General features: G+C 44.6%; 1 protein-coding gene across 1 annotated transcript in view; it reads right to left on the bottom strand.

Moving 5' to 3' along the window:
* SPOCK2 (SPARC (osteonectin), cwcv and kazal like domains proteoglycan 2) overlaps nucleotides 1–19,468 on the bottom strand; it is an 81,404-nt gene that overhangs the window by 29,858 nt on the left and 32,078 nt on the right. The gene's annotated exons all lie outside the window — the stretch shown is intronic.

Here is a 19,468-nt window from a genome sequence, read left to right as displayed (position 1 = left end):
ACTGATAACATTTAGGAATGACTGCTCCCTGATGCCAAATTGTTTTTGAGAGATTCCAGAATTGGCAAGCAACCAAGAGTTAGCAATCCACAGCAATCAATGGAACCATATTCTGCTTTCAAGTGATACACAAGCATAAATAAATACACCCTAGAAGCCAGAAAAACAAAAGAAAAATGGTTTGATGCTAGAGCCTTCAGGAAACAAGATGGCTGACCTCTTTTATCAAAATGAGGGGGAAACTACCCAAGCCTTAGCCATCTTTCATTTTCAAAAAATGTTTGTCTTTGTATTCTGCATCTCAAGACCAAATTCACACAGCTACTTTTGAGGCAGGGGTAAGTAACCATGAGGTAAATTTTCCCTTACCTTTGACACAGATACTGTGGTCATATGAAAACCACATGGCAAAATTGCAAATAACAAAATTCTCAAAATGCTCATTTTCTAGGATATGGTAAATTGGTGATCTTAGCGTGGCTGGGAATGTTGCTTCCTGTTTTGATTTGTCAAGCGGTAGAAGGAAAGGTCAATTTCTCCAGCAGGGAGATCCCTTTCAGGGAGATCCCTCCAGCAGGGAGATCCCTACCCAGATCCCTTTTACAAGGATTTCACACATATGCTAAGGCTTGCATGTGGCAAGACAGAAGCAGCAGGGGAGGTGGGGCAGCTGCCAGGGCTTACCTCCCATATCTAACTGCCAGGGTACAAGGTCTCAGCACCATTCTTTAATCAGCTCAGGGAAGCAGACATGCTCTGCTGTTTTCCCCTGGGTTACCCCTCCCAGCCAGAACTGGGAGATCACTTCTGGGGGTTCAACTTCTGGGGTGATCTCCATTTTCCTCTGGGAGGGTTACTCAAGGAAGGAACCAGCTGTCTTGCTCTCCTGCTCAAGTGGTGTTGGTGTTGATGAAGGAACTGCCTCTGGGTGAAAGTTGTGGGGTTGGTGCTCAATACGCATGTATGCACTGGGGGGGGGGGTTCCCACAGCCGAGCTCTCCTCCTCTCCAAACCAGAAGGATATTTTACGGTTCCTGAGCAACCATCAAGAATGTCTTTCTACTCACAATTAAATTTCTTATTTCAAACAATACCACTTAAAATGAGACGAATCTTGTGGAAGCAATTAATATCTAAATGTACTTGGAATGGAAAAAAGCCAAGAATTAGCCAAAACAGTGCTTCATGATTAAATGTTCTAAATATAAAACTATATTATTATGCAAACTGTCTAGTGTGGTTAACAGAATAGCTGTTTGGTCTTGAAACAATTATAATGCAGAATGAATAAAGTCTCAGTAATTTAAGCTTATGGGCTGTACGATGAAATAATAGACCTGAATTTAAAAAGCAAGTATAAGAACACTGTATGATCAAAAATCTCTTGAAGATTTTGAAAAATTATAAATTAAGATTTAAATGATATATAAGACAATATCTGAAACTCTTCAGGCCTATAGCCAGAAGTTTTATGGTGAGGAGGCATTACATTGGGGGAGGAGCTGAGATTGCCAAGTCTCCCTTGGGTGGGGCCTGATGACGTCATGGGTGATGTCTAGTTATGTCATGCAGTGGGGCTCGGTAGCGTCACACCAAATAGTTCTATTAATAGTAGTTCTTCCAGTACTGGTTATGTGCCATATAATATCTGTGTGTAGTCACAATCATGAGCTTTGAAGGGATGGGCACTTAATTCCCCCCCCCCCAGTCTTTTACTAGACTAAAAAAATAAAACATACCATGGAAATTATCTATGTACTAAATGTAATTCAGCTTTTAGTGCCAATTACTGCCCCCCTCTATGATTTACATGTGTAGTGGTTATCTCAATCGGGCCTGCATAAAAGCCTTTTTAATAACCATCTATCTACAATAAGGTACACCAAAGGCTGTCCAGGGAAAAGTGATTTGCTTATGAACATACCAGGAGTCCTTTGTTGATTTAATCAGTGCACCTACATTCTTCTTCCAAATGATTTTGCTGGCCATAAAACTGTGTGGTAGGATTGTGTTGGAAAAGCTGAAAGTAGGTGAGTAAGTGGGGGACTGCCAGTTGCTAAAATGGGAGAATCTCTTGCTTGCAAATCACTTCCTCCAGCTGAGAGCTAAATTACAAGAGACGAATTACACGAGGATGCGCACGTGAAGGGAGTTGCAATGTTAGCCGGGAAGCTGAGTTTTAAAAGACAGATCGGAAGGCTCCGTCAATTTCCCCTCTCTACATAGCTGCAAAGATCGCTCCCCAGTTTATTTCCTCTTTGCCTCCTAGAAGGGGAGGTGAAACTGCCAGAGCCTTTGGGAGGCAAAGAGGAAATTAACAAACCTTCTGAGGAGCTATCTTTGCTGGCTCTGTAGAGAAGAGAAACTGACAGTCTTCCAATCTGTCTTTTAAAACAGCTTCCCGGCTAACATTATGACTCCTTTCACGTGTGCATCATCATGTAATTTGTCTCTTGTAGTTTAGGTCTTAGACATCAACCCTGATACCAGGCTGATAGATAAGTGTGGTTACTGTGTGATGGGGAGAATGTACTTTGCACATGTACAGAGTCTTGTCATTCAGATAGATGATAGTTCTTGACACAAATTTATTGAGATCCTTCCAAACACCTTCTTTTCCTGTAATGAGAGGTGACAGGGCTTTTAGCTCTTTTATGATACTTCTTTTTCTGTTGTGAAAGGTGCTTAAAGAGTTTAAACCTGCCTGTTATGTCTCCTGTTCTTTAGCCCTAATTCCAGATTCTGGTGGTGTTGGTGGGGAAACAGGAGCGTTACTCACTGATATGTAAGAAGCATTCTGTAAATGCTCAGAAGCGTGTTTTCATTTACGCATGCAAGTTATACCAAGGTAATTTGTAATTAATGATGAAAATCAAATACCAGGCAGAGTGGAACTAGACATTAACTTTTCTGCTCCCCCTGCCCCAGCCCTGCATACTCTTGAGGCAAGTTCCTCACTCCAGATACCACAGAAATAATTTTCTGCCTGCTCTTCTGCCTATTGTCATTGTAGACATTGAAGAGGACAGAAAGAAACAAAGGTCTCTGGGAGCAAAACTGGTGGGAGAGCATGTAAGAACAAATTTGGGCAGGAAGGGGTTAACTAACTCAGCTCCAGCAATCTTGTCTCTTCCCCTCCTCCATTCCTTTGCAGGCTAGAAACTTACTTTAAAAAATGAAAACTGGGAATTTGGAGGCAGGACAAGACCTATTTCAGGGGCTGCCATTGCCCCCGGGTGCCCTCCGTAGCTACAGGCCTGAACTCCTTTGTCACAAATGTCAATGATATTACAGGGCTGATACTATTGGTCAAAGTGGCCTAGTTTGCCCCATGGTTCTCAAAGCAATAATGAAGAAAATGAGGATGAAGGATCAAAGGAAGATTGCTGCCTAAAGGCAGAGTATGGACATGCTGCTGTCCTGCTGTCCACCCTTCCAGCTAAAAAGTAGAAGTGGCATTTTGCCCCAGTAAAATGAGCAAAATGCCACTTCTACCCTTTTTTTGGTCTTTCCCCTCGGCTTGTAACACAGTGTGGTCTGGTTTTATATAGAACCAACCAATAAGAGGCTTAGCTGTATGGGACTTTGGAGTATTAGTATTATTATTTTGCATGTGTTCCAGGCTTATGACTCTATGAAACTTGGTCCTAGCTAAGAACCAAGCCATATAATCAAAAAGATGACACAGCTGAGCTCTTGCTCTGACTATAAATGGGAAACCACAGTTTCAGATGCTTCCCCCATTAAAAACTTAATATGCAACTCCTTGTAAACAGAAAACCATGTCAGAGAGAGACTTCTAGCCTTCCCTTTTGCTCTTAATATCTAAATGTAGAAAGTGTTCCAATGAGGAAGTATTCAAATGCGCAGACACCTTCCCCACGACTGCAGTACAAAATTGGTCTGCTCTCCCAGTCTGGCTCTTAATTCAGTGATGACTTATTCCATTCTTGATGTCAATAGGAACCGTTTTTTATAGTGAAGAAGGGTTTAGTCAGCATAACAGCTAAGCCATGCCAAAGCCTCTCCCAGCAAAAGAGCCACTTGCAAGTACCAGTTCATTCACACACATGAAATACGCCTGGCCATGCTCAACCACTCATGGACCATGTTCAACCACTCAATGTTCTTTGAATAAAGCACACCCAAGGCGAAGGAACTCGGGTGGAGGGAGTCACAGAGAAGATGATACAGATGCTTTGTGAGAATGAAAATGAAACCAGATCCTTTTTTTAAAAAAAAAAATCAGTACTAACCTCCACCTCCTGGAGAATGCAGACCACAGTAGAAGGAGCAGCAGAAACAACAAGAAGGGAGAGAAAAAGAGAAGTAAACAACTCACACACATAAAGAAGCAGCACAGTGCAGCTTGAGTGCATCACAACAAGGCAGCGCAACCACTGTATAAATTCCCAGTCATGTTAGAATTCATTTCCGAGAAATGATCTGTTTTATTAACCACTCCACTAATGCTTCCCCTCCACAATTTGCAACCATTAAAATCATTTGCCTGTAACAATGGCAACAGCAGATTTGGATTGCAAGGAATATAAATCATGACGAGGGCTGATGATTCAAGGCATTTATTAAGCATCCACGTCTCCCTCCAGAGGTTTCTCTTGCCTATGGGGCATGAACAGTAAAGTCTCAGCAGGCTACTCTGGGGTTCCACATCATATTTCATGCGCTGACGTTCCCAGCAAGACATACACTTGATTATGCTCCATTTGCCTCTGCAAATAAAACCTGAAACAAGAACATGATTAAGACTATTTGTAGGCTATTGTCATTATAGCAGCAGTCTGTGAGATCAACTCCCCTGCAATGCACCGCAAAGGAATATATTCGAATACAGACCAGAGAAATGGGAGGCACACGGTCAATAACCCATATCGGGATATTGCCCCTAGATAGAATACAAGTGAAGTCCATCCTTAATCTTTTTCCAAAGTTTTTTCAGCTGTCACAGCCTTCAGTCTCCCAACCAATACAGGTCGTAAGGGAATGAGAACAGAAGTATTTCTTCTTGTTCACCTAAACTCTTACAGGGCATTCATTTTCTCAGGCATGCCCAGAGAGAGCCTACTGCAACACTTCCCCCTTGAGGTTTTCTTCCAAATTCTGGACAATTAACTCCCCCTTCAGATTTCAATGCGGCATTTCAAGGATTCTCTTCCGATCCCCCACCCCGCACATCTCGGAAGAGAACTCTTGAAATACCAAATTGAAATCTGAAGGGAGAGTTAATTGTCCAGAATTCAGAAGAAAACCCAAAGAGGAACTGGCCAAACACGGCAAAAATTGCCTGTACACAAAAGGCCTAAGTCTAGTTTACACATTAAGGTACAACACTTGTTTAGTGTCCTCCTTATGACCAGAAGCAGCTTGTGTGATTCCATTCCACTGTAAAAGATTGCATTTCAAGGGATAAGAAAGGACATGAAAGTTCCATATGTGGCATTACATTGGTGATGGCCCATTCACATGGGCAAGTCGATCCCTGATTTCATATTTGTCATTTAAAAGGTAACTGTGCAAGCACCGAGTCATTACTGACTCATGGGGGGACGTCGCATCACAACGTTTTCTTGGCAGACTTTTTTTACGGGGTGGTTTGCTATTGCCTTCCCCAGTCATCTACACTTTACCCCCAGGAAACTGGGTACTCATTTTACCGACCTCGAAAGGATGGAAGGCTGAGTCAACCTTGAGCAAGCTACCTGAACCCAGCTTCCGCAGGGATCGAACTCAGGTCGTGAGCAGAGCTTGGGCTGCAGTACTAGAGCTTACCATTTTGCACCACAGGGCTTGAGTATTTGTCATTTACTGATATAGAAAAATGTGTGAACTAGTCTACAAGGGGAAGTTTCCTCATCTTAATGTTTTACTCAAGTCGACTTTCCAATACTATGAATGCATTCTGTCTTTCCCCAATCTTTAGGAGAAAATTATTCCCTCTTCTTTCTGTGGGTATCCTTTTAAATATTTAAGACTTTCTCAAGTTTGCCTTGACACTCACACACTTCTTTCTTGGCTGGTTTCCCAAGCTGTTCCTTTTGAGCCATGTCTTTTGAAACTTCTGACATCCTTTCATTTATTTTTAACTTTACCAACCCAGACCAGACCAAAATGTAGTCCGGTGCTGCCCTGGAAAGGTTAGGCAATTATTATTTCCTGAGTCTGAGAGAGTTAAATAAAACTGTGTGTGGAATATCTTTCTTATCATTCAAAATTGTTTTGTTCATGACTGAAATTGAGGGTGGATCTTACAAAACTATACAGCCACTTTGATAGAATCACAGGCCTGGTACTCTCTGAAGTGACCAGAGGTGCTCTGAGGTCCCAGACCAAGGTCTTTCCTTTTCCAGCTACCTAAGGGCCAAGCTACAAGTGACGAATGACACTTGAACACGTAGTGATCAAGTGGAGCGCAAGTGGAGTGCAAGTGAACAGGGAGGAGTCTGTTCACTTATCGTTCAAGTGTCATTCATCACTTGTAGCTTGGCCCTAAGATCCTTGAACTGATGCCCAGGATCTCGTGCTCCCAAAGCAAAAAACGCGACCCGCTGAGTTATGGCCCTGCCCCTAACAGACCACAAGTCTTCATAGTAGGCAGCTGATCTTTCATCATACCTTGATTAAAATTTAGTGGGAGCCAGATAAAATTGCTCTGCGGGCTGGATGCACCCTGAGAGCCAGCAGTTGCCCATCCCTGTCTTAAACAAATAAATATATGAAAATCAGCAATACCCACCTGCCAGTCACCCCCCACCACACTCTAGCACTATATTTTCCATCTGTGGCAATCCTTCCATGTTCAGGCATTCCCCTGCCCCTCGTCTCCTCCTTAGGTGGGATTCTCTAGCAAGGCTGTTATCTCTCTCCTTCTACACCATTGTACAGCATTCCCCCCCCCCATTTCCTCCCTTTTCAAAAATGCCTCTCTGGGCTGCTCCCCCATACCTCCCCCAGCCCACACAAAATTTCAGCAAAGCTGGACCTCTGGGCGATGAGACAAGGGTCTCCAAAGGTTGAAGAAGCCCCGGTGGAGCTCAGATCACAGTCAAAGGCATTGTGTGTCCCCATCTGCCACCCTGGCTCTTTGTGGGGCTGGCAATTCCGAGCCGGGAGAACAAAACCAATTTATTCTCCGATGAAAGTCCGCTCAAGACTTCCAATTCCTCCACTCCCGCTGGGAGCATTTTCAATAGCGCCAACCAAAGGGAGCACTCAAAGCATAACAATGCCTCCCCGCTCTTCTCTCCCTCCCCCCCCAGCCCATCTCAAAGGAAGTGGCACACGCTGTCGGAACTGGCACCCTGCCACTCTGCAAGCAGCTCTGCCAAGAGAGCAAATGAGGCGTCATACTGGAGATGGTGGTGCTGAAGCGCTGTGCAGCACCTGCCACTGTGGGACTGCTTGGGGAAGCGAGGTGGGGGGGAAGCCCCCTTGGAAAAAGAACGGTTTCGTCGTGTTTGGAGAGCCCATGGATTTGGATCAGGGAGGATCTGGGTTCAAAATGCCCCCCTCCGCTGGAAAATTCACTGCGTGGTCTTGAGCCCATGCTCAGGCAAAAGCACCCTCTAAGGATGCGAGGTGCATGAAATGGCATGTTGCCCTCAGCTTCCTGGAAGAAATGCAGGATATGAATTAGATACCTAATTATTTTGGAGCTACAGAACAGGGGTCTTAGGACAAACACTGATCACCAGGGAACTGAAGAGAAGAGTAACTTAAGAGACCTCTGTATCCCTGCTAGGAAAGACATGCTCCATATGTGGCCATTTTTAAAATGGACTCTTTCCTCCTCTAAATTCAGGCACCATGCAAAGAAATGGCAATTTTGAAACAGCATACATTTAAATCAATAACATATGCAAATAGCTATTCTTATCTCTCAGCTAGAGATAGTAACAACATCAGAAGTCATGTGGTATATGCAGATTTATGCTGGCAGTAAGAGGAAGAGCAGAGGGGGGAATCAAAGTTAAGAGAATAATGAATTCTGGTTTGTTTCCAATGCACACACACTGAATTTGCAGTTCTAATATTTAACCAACAGGGGGAGCCAGACTGAAAAATTGTAAAAAACAACATCTGTGATAATTGTATCATATTATCATTTTAAAAAATGATGAAGTCACACATGCACAATCATCTGTCCATGATGTCATGGGAAAGACACAAACATACAGCAAGAGTCTACACAGGATTGTTCATCAGAAGAACTCACATCTCTGTCTATCAGGAGGAACGAAAAGGAGAAATCGACTGCACGGTCTTAAATCTTCACTCAGCCTATGGCACCCTCTAGGATTCACTTCCCCCAAATGAGACCACCTCGGGCTCCCACACTGGTATCACTTGCTGGATCAGAATCAGTGGCATTCAAAGGCACGTCTGAACTCAGAGACTGCCCTGCACCCTCATCTGCGTTGCATTCCTCTGAAGGCAGATCCTCACCTACTGGCACAACTAGAACTGGAGGAAGGAAATGGCTTCCTTCCTTCCTTCACTCCTCAGAGCAACTCTCTGAGGTAAGTCAGGCTTAGAGAATGACTGGGGCAAGGCCAGCCAGCCAGCTTTCTGGCTAAGGAGGGATTTAAACCCAGGCCCCTCCAAATCAATACACTGCACCCGCTCTCTGTAAGATACCACCCAGTACATGTAAAGGAAAACGATCTTTGGATTATTAAATAAACCTCTTAAGTCAGCACTCCCCCGCCACATGTCATACGCATTATGGAAGGAGGAGGTTGGGTGGGGGGGGGGGACTGTTGCCAGCATAGGCCACCGGAGACTGTGGCTCCCTGGGGAAGTCAAACGACCAAAGAAGACTGCAACTGACCTTGATGTTATTGAAGAGAAGCCTGCTTGCTGAGCAAGAGTTACTGAGAGCAACCTAGAAGCTCAACTGCTTTTATATTGTGTCTGCTTCTGAACCACAATAACATCAAAGAGGAGAGGAATGGAGGAGTGCAGGGAAAGATTAGGTAAACACAAGGCCCTTAAAATAACTTACTCTGAGAGCAGATTTGCACCCGGCCCTCAAGGTCTCACTTCAGCAGGGTTGCAGAGCTGCGACAGGGAAGGAGCCAAGGCTAGGAGTAGATATCACAGCAACTGAAAACAGCCTTCCATCCAGCCCCCCCCCATGACATCTACTGAAATTCATGCCATAATGCACCATCGTCACATGGTGGGGAAACTCCAGTGGCACCCGAGGAGCAAGACTCAGTCAGCTTTTTCATTCAACCTCCTTCAGTTCCCTTTTTTTACCACAGCCCCATCTTACATGGCTTTTGTCCAGGCAGATTCCATGATCCCCAGCACAGCACAGTCTATCTGACTCCTTCCTCTCTTTTTCACCAATGGAAAAACTGGTTGAATCCAACGCAGTGAAGTGAAGCAGGGGAAGAGAATCTCAGAGGATGACCATATCATATAATATCATTGTGACCTAAACGTCTCCAGATGTTACAGAGGAAATTATATACACCTTTTTTGGGTGGCAGCTGTAACGTCTAGTTAAAAGTACAAGTCCCAGGCCAAATTTCAAGTCAGTGTGGATTTATTTTCCACTCAGAAAATAAAGGCCTTGACACACATGTAGTCAGAATATCTCTTGTCAGTCTTAATTCTCTCTAGTTGATTTTAGACAGTACACTTTCTCCCAGGTTCAACACATGCCATTCTGCAATGTGAGGATAATTGCATCGGCCTACATTACAAGGCTGTTGAAACAAATACTGAGCTGATGTATGCTTTAAAAAATGAAATGTACTAAATATGTTAATCTTTTCCATCTCAAAAATGTTTTGGCACAGACTCACCCTAAAAATAAAACCACGTGATTTCTCTCTCTGTGAGAAACAACACAGCAAATGCTGCTGCTATTTCTGCTGCTATAAATAAAAGGCAATTAACCGAGGGGCCAAAGAAAAATGGCCCATCGTAGACTGTCAAGAACTGAGGTCTTCAAAAAGTGGGCAGCTAAAAGTCCTTGTTGTAGAAAAGGGCCAGGCAGGAAAGACAACAAGGACTGAGAGATATTGAGAGAAGGTCTTTGGCATAGAATTGCCAGCCATGGTACTGTTCGGGACTGTCTCCCTCAAGGTTAGCTACCACTCTGAGACACACCAACCACTCAAATTGCCTTCTTCCAGACAAATCAGCTGTAGCACAGGACACATCGGGCTCACCAATGATAGCTTGCCAGTTCTATAGACTGGCCTTCCAAAGGCAGGCAAGATCTCGGAGGAGCACTGTGAGAAGAATAGAGGAGATCTGCTTCACCCAGAAGTTACCTTTGCTTCATGAAGAGAAACCCTATCAGGAATGTACAGCTGTTCATCCACTCTTGGACACCAGAGAGAAGAACTATCTCCTGTAATTCAGGCTAAATGAGCGATGGAGACGTCTTCCCCAAACCCACAAAAAGATTTTTTTTTTTTTGCTTTGGGGGCTTTTAAAGCCAGTTTGACATTAACTCAGAAACTCAAAATACATTTAATGGTGTGACTTGCAGATCACAACTTGCAAGGCTGCATGACTTCTACCTAATGCATTTTTATCTCAACCTTCCTCAGATGAGCTCAGAGCCCCATGCAGCAACGCTGAGGGTGTGACTGGCTGCAGGTCAGCCAACAAACTTCATATCAGAGCGGAGACTGGAATCCAGGAATCCCAGGTGCTAGGAAGAATCTTTCCCACATTGAGGAAACTCAGCACAGTGTAGAGATGACAGGCTAACATCTGCACGACCCAGGTTCCAACCCCCACTCTGCCATGGAAGCTCACTGAGTGACCTTTGTTTGGCCAGCCACACTCTCTCAGCCTCACAGGGTTGTTGTTGTGGAGGTAAAAGGTGGAGGAGAGAACAATGCTGTAAGCTGCTTTGGGACCCATTGAGGAAAAAAGAGGGGGCGTGAATACCTAAATAAATGAAGAAATGAACCACTATACTGGCTTTACATAGCCTTACCTGACCCTGGTCCTCTTGGGGGCACTCCCTGACCGCCTTCCCACAGTTTGCTTTACTATGGTTTAGTACTGGATCAGGCATGTAGGATTCTGCTGTAACCACTCTTTGTACACCTATTTCAAACCATAGTTGCAAGGACAAACCTGGTTAGTTTTAAACATGCAATGCCAATGCCAAGAGGCATTGAAAAGCCACGGCACAGTTATATTAAGGTACAGGAGGGAAATGGCAAATTTGCAGACGGATGAGAAGAGGGAGAGGGAGAAATTTTTTGCAAATGATGGTTAGTATGTTGCCTTATTAGATCTGGATTAGGGCACTGTATTGCCTTTACAAAAAGGCTTCAAGAAGACATTGCAGTGGCACTTGAGCCCAGCAACCCCTTTAGCTCAGCATGTTGTCTTCTGGGTTTGGTCAGTGAGATCCTCCAAAGAAAGTGACAGACAGAACATGGCACCAGTCCCCACTTCTGGGTTGTCCAAAGCGTATTGTTTGTCAAAGGGCAATTGCAAAAGTCAGTCTCTTGTGCTGGAATGTGTATGTTGGTACAGCTAATGTGTGCTGGATTTCCAGGTTCTGTGAGGTATTAGAATCAAGGGGATGGTACACGTATAGACCCACTTCACACATGACATGATATGCATGGGGGAGTGTGCTTATACTTGATTGCGCAGAGTAGTTCCAGATTCTATAGTAAGCAAACCTGCCCGGTAACAAGTGTTCGATCTAGCAGTGTGACCATGGAGCTGTCCAGCAAAACTACCTCCTGAAAAGCAGTTCTTTGGACGGGAAATGTCTGGCCTCTAGATCATTTATAAGTACACCATAGATATCAAGGCATCAGGGCTCCCAAGAGATTGCTCATATGACCACATATAGACCTCTTTAGCTTCAGAGGTGTGGCTGCATCATGTGCCTTCAGGCTGTGTCCTTGGACCAATGCACCTGCAGAACACTTGTGTTTGCCACGTTCACAGTTTGCATTTTTTCATCTTTGGTGTGAGATGCAAAAAAAGAACATACTAAAAATCTGTGAAGCGACCTTTATATTTATTTAACAAAATTTATATCCCACTTTTCTGCCCTCATAAGGCAGTTGTTATATTTCATTAACTGGCAGTTTGAGGTCTAGAAGATAGAACTTGGCAGCTCTGCAATTAGCATACAGAAAGAAGGGCCTGTTTACTATAATTCATTTGTCCTGGGGACGGGTTTTGGTTATTGAACCAATACCAACTTTCTGCCTCTGTCAGTTCCAAATATCATCTAAGCTGAGCTAGAAAAGTGCATACAATACCTTGTTATTGAGCCAATCATCACCTTTGTGCAAGAATGGCTTACAAACTGCCTAACAGGATTTTCCCCAAGTCAACTTCTGAACATTGCTCCATCAGCTTCTATGTTGCATGACTTGAAGGCCAAACATACAGTCTAAAATCTGTTAAGACCCCATCTAATGAGGAGGTGTGATGCATGCACAGCGAGGGAGGCAAGATCATGATGTCAGAGAGCCTTTCATTGCTGTCCCCGATTCCTATTCACTGCAGATCAGTGGTGACCGAGTCTGCTTTCCCCACATCGCACTTGCTCTGTAGAAAAGGCACAGCACAGCACCCTGCGGTGTTTCTGTGATGATTTCCATTTTGGGTGTGGCAAAAATGATCTCTAAAATTGTTATTAGAAAGAGAAAGCAAAATGCTGGCTTCATACCACCCTTTGGGCAGGTAGATTTTGTAAACAGATTTTGTAAAGAAAAAAAAAGAGTATTCAGGGATAGAAAAAAAGTTATACTTTATCACAGATTATAAGTTACTTTTTATATGTAATCAAGAGCATGCCAGGGGGAGGTGGACCCCCTGGCATGGGTCCACTTCCCCCTGAAGACCAGATTAGTAAGGGAGACCCTTCATATACAGATGCAGAAATACATTAAATAGGCATTCACACTGCAATGCGTATTTGGGTCTAAATGATACCCTGATGCACACTGATATCTACACTGCATGTTGGTGGGGTGGATGGACATTTCCATGACCCTTCTTATGCTACTAGTAAACACACAACCCAGTTAACATCCATTGTATTAAACAAGCCTAGCTTGCTCACGTAATTGTTTTGGTATATTTCTGCTATTCCTCCATCAGAAAGAAAGAACAATTGAAACACTTCTACTTCTGGAGCAAAGCAGTCTAGGTCTGGCCAATACTTTGATGTGCCTTTGAGAGATGATAGGATACAAATGCAACACATCAGAGAAATTGCATGACATTGCCGCAGATCAGCTGAGGTGCTGTGACAGCTCAGAACATTCAGCTGCTCAGGGTCCAAAACAAGCTGCAGTCCAGGTTTTGTGAGTGGAGGGGACATTGTCAGTTTGGTTGGGATTAAAGTCTCAAATGGGATCAGCTGAAGCCTGGGAAAAGATTCACCCTTCTAGTTTAAAACAGGGGATACAAAGGCAAGGAAGGGGTTTAGAATGGGTAAGGGATTGAGAAAAAGGAATCTGAAGGAAGGGTATGTAGTCTCAGGAAATCAGAAATGAGGAAAAGAGCAAAGTAGGCATGGAACTGGGGAAGGAAGAAGCTAATCAGAAAAGGGCACTAGAAGAACTTCCAAGTGTTTAAGATCTGGAGGGGTTTTTATGATGGGAGAAAGGGAAAAAAGAATCCTCAGGTGGCCGAGGAAAGTGAACAAAGCAGGTGATGGCCTGAGAAAGCAAGTCTGGAGCAAAACTATACACAGAGGCAGGACAGGCTCTGCACTTTTTCCAGGAAGGAAGTGGGCAGACAGGAGAGGGAGTCAAGGGTTGTGAGGCCTCTTCCCTGCCAGCTGTGGCTCATTTTGTCCTCTTGACATTGTGAACAGGCAACCCTTAGAGGGTCACCAGGGACAAAAATCAGTGGATGCTAATAGGGTAAGTGTTGGACATTGGCTTGAACTAACTAGCCGATTGTTTGGTTGCAGATGAGATTAAAACCTTGGGGAAGGACAAATCACCACAGGCCATGGCACCTTGTAGAGTTGTCCCTTTTGAAATCACAGTAGTATATTAAGAGATGCCACTTTTCCAAAAGCCAGACTTCTGGAGCTTGCTCAAGTCCTCTGGAGTCTATTGTGCTTTGAGACCTTTCAGATAATCCAGTTCCATTAGAAATCGTACCATTCATTCACTGAAAAGTCACCACCTAGTAAGCAGAAACACAGCCATTAGACCCCTCCCCTCACTCTGCCTATCCAGCATCTTGGGAACAGGAAGGCGTGTGAGGTAACCGAGTGCTGCAGAGACCACCCTCCCTTCAGATCCCCCCCCCCCCCCGCTCTGCTATGAAACTCACCAGGCGACCTTGGGCCTGCCATTGTCTTGTAGATCTAACCCATTTCACAGGATCATTGCAAGGATAAAAGAGAGGAAGAGAGGACCACATACACTGCCCAGAGTTCACAGGAAGAAGGGCAAGATAAACCCATGAATGAAAGAACAGATTGTGGACAATCTCAGTGAGGAGGCAATTCCAGAACAGGCTCAAACTGGGCTTGGCTCTAGCACCTGCACTCAGCTTCCAGGCTCAGAACATAAATGTAAGCAGCAGCCTGAGCAAGAAGGCCCCTAAAGGGACCAGCCCCCCAAGAATGTCTCAGGATCAGGCAGGCCCACACGTACCAGTGGTGTGACCTGAAGGGGAAAAAAATAGTAACCTGTGTTCATGACCAATGTTCATAAAGCTCCCTCGCCTGAATGCCCTGAAGTGTTCTTTACAAAGGAAGGTTGCTTTTTACAAGCCCGGAATGAAATAATAGAGAAGAGCTCCTTTGACCATGTGCAGATGGTCTTCTCTTACCCCCTCTAGCCCCCTGGGGGGATGAGGAAAAGCTTCCACAGCAATGACGACTAGGGCAAGCTGACTTCAGCAGAGACTCTCCTCAATGCTTGCTTTACAGCTTGCTGCCTAAAGTCACCAACTAGGGGGGGAAAAAAAGAACAAATGTTTTCTTTGTTCTCTCACTTTACTGCATCAGAAGCCCAAAGAAAAACAAAACAAAACAAAAAACCCACAGGCATAAATCATCATGAAATAACACATGTCCCATCTTCACATAAAAATAACCTGAAATTTCGACTGTGATTACATAGGATCATAAAGTATTTCTTGGCATGTGTTTCCCTCCCCCCCCCCCACCACCGCTGAAGAGAAACATATTGCTTCTACTGCAGCAGAAACAATTTGTAGTAGGAGTTAAAGGTAAGGCTGAGGATATAGGTAGGAAATCACAGGCAGCCTCAGGCAGGCCCCCTGAGAGAAATATCCAAATGCTACCGGGCATCCTACACCGGGCTTACAGTTCTTGGATCTTAAAGCCTCTCCCCATCTGTTGACTCCTTTAGCCCCATAGCAGACAAGACCCACCAATGTAGCCTGAAAGACTCTGGTGGGGTCCCCAAATCATAATCTCGCCCCTCAGCCCTCCCCACCCAAGGATCAGACGCACTGGCCCATATACTGGGGAGAGGTGAAGGGGTGGTGGCCACCAGAGACAGGCCTCGGAAATTTTCTCCCCTTCACTCATTCGCCTGATCTATAACAGCCAAATTAGATGTTTGCTTTTTGAAAGAGCTGGGTCTGGGAAACCCTGCAGTCACACAGCATCAGCAGAACGGTTATTAAAAAAATAAAGCAAAGCCTGTTCAGGCTTGGAACGCCACCACTTGGAGGCTCCTGCTACCGTCCCCCCACCATTTTCCTTGCCAAAACAGTGCTGAGGGAAATTATTTCCCTGTTTTTGCTGCTCTACCAGCACACAATACTCCAGCAAAAATGGGGAAATAACTCCCCACAGCACTTTCAGCACAAAAATAATCCTGTGGCGGCATTCCAAGCCCAAATGCACTCTGCTTGATTTTCTAAGAGCCCTTCTCCACAGTTGCCGTGTGGCTGTGGGGGGACTGAGAGACCGCATAGCCCATCACCCACTAGTCAATACTGTGTAGCAATAACAGATACTCCTGTAGCAATAACTAATGGTATGTGATAGCAACCAGCTTTCCTTTGCAACATAGCTAACAGTACTAATATGTAGTAACAAGCAGCCTTGCTTTAGCTAATGGTTTATGATGGTAATAGACTTTGCAACAAGACATGACAAAATCCACAGGCTGTACGGGGTGGGGGTGGGGGCGTGCGGTATGCATTGCTGAAGGGGAAGTCACAAGTTTGGAGTATGATACCCAACCAAAGAAGACCCGTATGCCTTGCTGTAGTAGCATTATAAAAGCTCTGAGTATTCTCAGAGGAGCAGGGCGGCTTGCTTTTGAGAGCTCTGTTCCTCTCCTTTGTTGCAATAAGGCTTTCGTATCATTCTGCCTTCTCCAGCCTCCGTGTGGAGATTGGCAAACACACAGGGGAGCCGACTTCGGCACAACAGAACTTGCATTGGGTCCAGGGAACTGGGACACAACTCTTCAAAACAGTGAATGTCTAGTTGATAAGCTTCAAGTCCCAGGAGAACACATTTCTTTATACAGCCTTTTGCAGAGGACGGGTAATGTGTTTTACTACCTTTTTGCTGATTTGAGTAAAATGCTTGTTGGTTTTGTTTTTGATTTTGTGTTATATGACTGCATTTTTTAAAAACCACTTGCAAGCCACCTCGAGAACCTGTAGGTGAGCAGGCAGAAATGTTTTAAATAGATATAGGTTTTGAGTCCACACAGAGTTCTTGAGAAATGTGTGTTGCTTGCTCACTGTTTTGTGAAATTTTGTGATTCCTAATGAAAGGTATGGCATGGTTTTTATTTCTGGAATGCACCCGTGCAAAACATCTTTCACCTGCTGATATCTAGTGGTGCAAGGAATGGGGGTGGGGAGGGGCAGAAATCACAGGATCTGGAAACATTCAGAAAAGTACTACTAGGAGTGCCCTCTTCCCTTTTTTGCATTCCCCAACTGGAATTTTCAATTCCTCAGCACAACCAGAAAAAGAAATCAGGTATTTTTAGGGAAATGGGCCGCAAACGTACAAATCTATACACATTACTAATCCTTCGATGGCTTCCCTTCAAACGCCGATTTCTTTGATATCAGCACAACAATGTCAGGGCGAGTCTATTTTGGGCAGTGTTTCAGAGTTCAGAGACTATAAGCAACATTGATATTTGAGTGGACGTTGCAATTATTCTGATTTTTCTCCAGATTCCACTATTGTACGAGGGCTGGGAGAGAGAATCAGCATCCTAAGCTGTTTCTGAGTACTCCTATTTGCGGGGTTGGGAGGAAAGAACCTATTCCTCTGTGACTGTAGCAAATTTGCTCCCCTAGATAACCACAGGGAACTAAGGCTGGCCATTGCTGCAGTATGGAAACAATCGCATTCCATTCTCTGCAAGCGGCAGTAAACTGCAGTGTGATACTGGAGAAAGGATCTGGCTCGCTTTTTAATCCCTTCTGCACCAATCCCATTCTTTCCTGAACAAAGGTTGTTGTTTTTTTAAAGTCTTCATCATTTTCTGTTCTGTGTAGGGGAAATAGTGGCAATCAGCAGGCAGCTAATCCCAAACTCTGTCAGGATAAACAGTCTAGATTTGGGAGGCAACATTTACACTGGGAGTTGAAATCAAAAGATTCATTTATTGCAATGCTGACTAAGACTGCAGAGAGGATCAGCTGCCGCATCATGCTGCTAAAAAAGCGCTGTGCGTTCAGACATATGGCTCATTCTAGGGATGTGCACACACACACACACAAATCAGTTCATCCAGATTCATGTTTCATGGATACCAAAAAAAAAAATTGATATCCCCAAAATCTGTCTCACTCCCCATCACTCCCCCTCCCATCTTGGGCGAAAGCCCAGGGAGCAGCCAGCCAACAGGCCGAAGCAGCATTTGTCAGATTAACCAAATTAACCCAGATTAATCCAGCTATCTTGATCTGGATTCCTAGATCATTTCTGGGAGTCTATAATGTGAACTAGCAAAGCTGGATGTTGCCAAATCAGCTGGATCAGGAAAACCCGATTGCACACTCCTAGCTCATTCACAAAATTGGGGAGAGGACTCTTCCACGAAGGCAGTCCTAACAGCAGCCCTGCACAGACAATCATTCTGAAACTGAAATAACTTATCACTGTACTACTAAAGGGATGCCATTCGAGACCATTGAACCCCACAGCTCCATTCGTCTCTGTCTTACCATTTTCCTTCCAAATAAATAATGTATTTATTAATAATAATATTAAATTTATATACCACCCTTCAGGACAACTTAATGCTACACTAAGAGTGGTTTACAAAATGTGTTATTATTATCGTCTCAACAATCACCCTGTGAGGTGGGTGGGGCTGAGAGACCTCTGAGAAGCTGTGACTGACCCAAGGTCACCCAGCTGGCTTCAAGCGGAGGAGTGGGGAATCAAACCCAGTTCTCCAGATTAGAGTCTTGCTGCTCTTAACCACTACACCAAACTGGCTGCAAGTGCCAGTTAACACCACTATGTGGTCCTCAGACAGGTGTTCCACCTATCCACCGCCACCAGGGTACTCCCCAAAGTTGCTTTGTTACGGAAAGTACTATGTACCTCAGCCAGCAATGTAAGAAAGACATGATGCTCTGCCAAGTTGTACAGAATATCCACTTGCCAGTTTTGCTTCACTGAGGACTGACAACTTTGACATCCCTGCTCAAAATGGGAAATTCTTCACACATTTTAGCTTGCTAAAGTGGACAATTACATGCTTGAATGCCCCCCCCCAAGATAAAAAAGTCTCTGCACCTAGAAATCTAGCACTAGGATCTTTATCTACTAGCTTTCTAAGACCAGGAAGGTTTTATTTTAAAAAACCTGGGGAACATTTGATCCTCCCACCTGCATCTAAAGTGGTAAAAACCCAGCAGGATTATTCCTACGATGTAACCACTGGCTTCCAGTCCTGGTTACAACTTTTTATGTCTCTTGACTCTTCCTCCATTTAGCCCATCCTTTCTCCATTTTGATCTTCCCGTCTCCAGTGCTTGGCCAACTGGACGGTCTTGTTTGCTTAGCCAACAAACGCATAACCCTTAAAATGATGGCAGAACTTACCCACCAAGCTCATCAGCTCACCAAGCACCCACCAAGCACACTAGCACTGGATGCAGATAAGCAGACAGGCACACCTGCAGAGAGGCCAAGAGTTTGCATGGTGGTCTCATTCATTGAGAAGAACAGGAGGGCTGTGGGCCTTGCTATGGCATAAAGCCAGACCTTGACCCACCTTCCCTCTTCAGCCCTGAGCTTCTGTTTGCTCAGTAGCCTCAAGGCAAAGAGTGAAGCATGGCTCTGTACTGTGCTCTAGAGTCATACTTTGACTTTCCTTTGTAGCATAAGCACCAAAAAGCCGGGGCATCAGTGGAGCAGTATATAGTGGAATCGTGTTACTGAAGGATGGCCCGAAGAGCTGGAGGGAATAGGCGTCCCTCCACAGGTACTTTCTGACGAATGCATAACAAG

Source organism: Eublepharis macularius, chromosome 6, assembly GCF_028583425.1.
Source record: "Eublepharis macularius isolate TG4126 chromosome 6, MPM_Emac_v1.0, whole genome shotgun sequence".
Lineage (NCBI taxonomy): Eukaryota > Metazoa > Chordata > Lepidosauria > Squamata > Eublepharidae > Eublepharis > Eublepharis macularius.
The sequence above is the reverse complement of the archived record's forward strand: the minus strand, read 5'-3'. Positions and strand labels throughout refer to the sequence as shown.